This window comes from Canis lupus, chromosome 3 (genome assembly GCF_011100685.1).
Source record: "Canis lupus familiaris isolate Mischka breed German Shepherd chromosome 3, alternate assembly UU_Cfam_GSD_1.0, whole genome shotgun sequence".
Taxonomy (NCBI): domain Eukaryota; kingdom Metazoa; phylum Chordata; class Mammalia; order Carnivora; family Canidae; genus Canis; species Canis lupus.
In genome coordinates, this window is record NC_049224.1 from 77582911 (window position 1) to 77587455 (window position 4545).

General features: G+C 33.1%; 1 long non-coding RNA gene across 1 annotated transcript; it reads right to left on the reverse strand.

Moving 5' to 3' along the window:
* Positions 1-2411: 2411 nt before the first annotated feature.
* On the reverse strand, positions 2412-4305 carry LOC111095392. Its single transcript, XR_005356425.1, has 2 exons — positions 4220-4305; positions 2412-2513 (listed from the first exon to the last, which is right to left on the reverse strand). It is a non-coding gene; the product is annotated as an uncharacterized LOC111095392 (long non-coding RNA).
* Positions 4306-4545: the final 240 nt, after the last annotated feature.

The following is a 4545-nucleotide window of genomic DNA, read 5'->3' on the forward strand; positions in this document are numbered from 1 at the left end:
ACTTTTCCATTGATATATCCTAAATGATGAAAACAAAATCTGAAGCATAGTAGGTGATAAATAAATATTTACTAAGTTAAGGAATGCATGAATGAAATCTATTACTTTTGCCCTAATTTTCTTAGGGCATGTCTGTTTGTAGTATAAACATCTGTTTCTTGTCCCTTTTTCTGTAACATCTCATGATCTCATGGAGATCATTAGGTCTAACTGGTTAAATGAGATTGAGGCCAACAATGTAAAGATAAATACCCTAAAAAATTATCTATTAATACATAAGATGTTATCTAGAAGTTGTTAATTTAGTCCTTACTATCACATGAAGGTTGATTTAACACTGACATTTTCTAAAGGAGCAATAAAATATTCAGAAAAATAGGGTAACATAACCAAGATCATACACCCAGAAAGTGGCACAACTATTATTTGATAATAAATATTTTCAACTTTATTCCCTCCATTTCATATGGAGAACCATGATCATCTTCTACTTTTTATGTCTTAAATATTTCTAAAGGCCCTGTTTCTTCATGTTTTCTACTTTCCCATCACTCTAATCACATTCTTTAGGCTATAAATTCAGTCAATGATTACAACCTGTTCCCCCAAACCAAAGTGCATTTGTGTATCAAGTCTCAGTTTCAAAAAAAAAAAAAAAGTCTCAGTTTCAATTTGGGTATATAAATATGGTAATATGTGTCACAGGATTATTTCTTTTGAAGCGACACTTATTCATTCCAGTAACATAATAATAGTGGTATTGGTGTTTGCTATGGCATGACTAGCATACTTAACCAGGAGGAAATGTATTTGTTCCCCAACTGCTTGCTTGCCTTCCTCCTTTGTGCTTCTGTTCTATCCTTAATGTCTCTCTCCCTTTTCCATTTATAAAAACCCTACTAAGTATAACATATTAGACAGGAAGAAGCTCAAATACAAAAGACGCATAATCAAGACATTCAGGTACAAATTGAAGTGATATCTGCATCACACTGTGATACAGTTTTAGTCAAATGCTTTGATGTAGATATAGACAAACAGGAGAGAATTGGGTTTTATTAGCATCTCATTATTTTTTCTGAGAATATGTTTTTGTGCATGCTTATGTAAAACAATTACTTTAAACGGAATCTTTGTCATTTAAAAAATCCTACTTCTGTTTTTAAGTGTGATTATGTAACAGAGATACAGGGATTACTTGTCACATATTTTCAGAAATTTTAAATTTTTTATTTAAATAATATTAACGATATTGTCATAGTAATTTTGTCTCAACCTTTGAGAAAAATTTTCTACAGAGACTGAGCACATTGCAAAGCTTTTTGCAGGCTTAAACCAGAACTATTTTAAGGACAATTTAACATTAAGCTAGAAGATGCTTTAAATAGTAGTAGCATGCCTTTTGAATTTAATGGCTGCACAACTTCAGTCACCAATGCTTTCTCAAATTCTTTTTCAAACTGAAAACTAAAAGAAAGGTGTTAAATACCTTTCCCAGATAAAACCTAGATGAAACTTTTGTTCCAGATATTGTTATACTTGTTTGATTGAGTCAAGTTCAATATTATTGTGAATGTCAGGAGGAATTTGGCATCAGTGCTGCAAATATTTTGTTTGAAAATGTATATTTAAACAGCTGAGTCAACATAGAGGCATCTGTGCATCTTTCTACTAACAAGGGGTCCAAAGTATGTCTTCTAGGCATCACTGCTACCAAAGACCAGTGTGGTGAATCCTGTGAGAAGTGAAAAGGATAAATTCATAACTGAAGGCAATGTTTCCAGTTAACTTGGGGGAAGAATTAAGAGCATATTCAAAGAATTACATAGGAGCAGAAATGCAGAAATTTTTCATCTGGTGATCATCAAGCATTTTTTAACTCCTATCTTCGGCTTGGGAAATTTCTCCTGTTATAGTCAAAACTTGCCTTGCTAGTCATAAGACCAGAGGTGCATAGGTCAGTGATTGAGAAGTGAGAAAGCAGAAGCACAAAATTCATCTTTTCTTGAGCAGACATTGGAGATATCCAAGTTTGGGAAGACAGCAGGATCAGGAGATCAGGAGTTTTGCTATCCAGTCCATTCATTTACCTATAAAAGCACCAATGGGTATGGTGAGCTACCCAGTTCAGAATGGTGGCAGCAGTTGTTTCTTCCCTAAAGCAATGCACATGTTGTTCCATGTGCTTTTTCTGGTTGAGAACTTCTCATGCCAAACTCTGGCACTCTTGGCGAGTCCATGAGGTGTGAAATATCATTTAATACATTTTTTGTCTCATTCAACTCTGATGTTGTAACCAAGAGATCTGTCTGATGCAAATGTCTTCATATCATGGCTCAACTTTTCCACAACTCTTGACAATTTTTTTTTCAATCTCCTTGTTTTTGTTCTTGTTTTTGTTTTTGTTTTTGTTTTTTCTTTTTCTGTCAAACCCTTCTAGGAAGAATACTCTCACTCAAACTTTCATTCAGGTTTTGGTTAACTGTTTGCCTTTATGCAGACTTCTGAGACTCCTGGAAAAAAAAAAATCACATAGCTAGGTTTGCTGATACTGTGATAAATTCATATTAATTAACCTCAATCACGCCCTTTTTATCAACATTTAAACATTCTCAAGTTCTAAAATACTGAAAATTATATATTCCCACTGCACTTTATCTACATTAGCTACACATTTATCATCTCTTCTCTTTATATGATCTAATAAGCCTTTGTCACTTTTAACGACTTCAAGGCCTTTGCGTTGAAGTGGCTCCACCATATAGTGAGGGTAAGCCAGAGAAGGGATGACTTGAGTTGGAAAACCAGTGGGTTCCTGGTGGGACCAGTTCAAGAAGCAGTGTTCATCTTGCTTACAAATGAGCTGGATAAGCCATGTTTACAGACTGTCCAGTTAAGAAAAGTTTGAAGATCATATTATTATGGTTCAAGTGAGAAAATAAAAGCATATGAGAGACGGATAAGCTTTTTTCTTGAAAAAAGTTTTTGGATGTTAAAATGCATATTTTAATAGTAAAACTTGTTTTCTGTAAATATAGTTATATCACCTCTTTGCTCATAGTTTGGTTCAGATACATACAGATATAATTATACACAAATGTTATTTATATCACAGAACAAGATCAATTCGGGGCCTTTGTTACTTTGAACAATTCTTTTACACAACACTCTTAATCCTTGACTTCTCTGATCCATAACCTCTGACTTTTCCTGTCTTTTATTTCCTCCATCTGAGCTCTAATTCCCAATATTCAACTTTCAAGTAATTGTTCAGCAGTTCAATATATTTTAAACTCTGTGCATCCAAACCTGTATTCTCTATCACTTTAAAGCTCTTTACTTTCCTCCTCTCCCCCTGCCCATCCATTCTTGCCATATCTTCCTCTATATTAGGAAACATCAGAAACAGCTGGTGACATTTCTCCCTCACTCCCAACATTCTATCAGTTACTAGTCTTTCAAACCTTACCACCACTTACATATGTCTATAATTCATCCATTTTTTCTTTCTTTATACACACCATGCTAATTAATTCAAAATACCATCACCTGTCACCTATATTACTGCAAAAGATTTGCCCACTGGAAATCATGTCTATCCTCTTATCCCTGTCCAATCTATTCTCCACAATGCAGCCATAAAAATAATTCTATAACATCGATGAGTAAATGTCTTGAGCTATATGAATCCTTTTTAAAGCTAAATTTGAAACTTAATGATATTTCTAATTACTACTCATTTTCCAGGTCATGACTTAAAGACACTTTTTTGGAGAACTGATTTATGAGTCGCTACAAATACTAGTTGACTTTTTAAGGCTTTCCCATAGCAACTGGCATAAAATTCATAATAAATTTTATTATAATTAATCTTAATTATTATTGAATGACATATCATTTCCTTAGTATATTGAGAGCCTTATGAAAGCAGATATCCTCTTTAGATTTCTCACCATATATTCCTCACAGCCTAGCAGAATAAAACTAATAATAAATAGTAGATACACATTTGCAATGTAAGCAGTGTTCAAGCTGCACAGAGGCTTATAGAAGGTTTATTCTTCAATTTGTCTAACTTTTACAAATTTTGAAATATATTTGAAGTTAAATTTGAATAAATTAAACCAATAATTTGAGTAACTTAGTATACATGTAGTTTTCTGAGAAAGTATCACCATTAATAGGATAGCAAATATTTTAATCAATCTCAGAAGTTTACCTCCTGCTCCCTTGAAATCCATCAGTTCCTTGATTCCTGTCCCTAAACAACCACTATTTGCATTCTGAAACAATATATTAATTTACATTTTCTAGAATTCTATGTAAACAGAATCACACAGTTTATGTAGTTCCTTGTCTAGCTTAAATTTCACATAATAAATTTGAGAGTTGTCACACATGTTGTATGTGTTAAAACTTTATTTCTTGAGTGTAATTCCCTTGAATGGATATACCACACGTTTATTTACATACCTACTGATGAGCATTGGGTTTTTCCCTTCTTTAAGTATTATATATAGGGTTGCTAAGGGCATTCATCTGCAA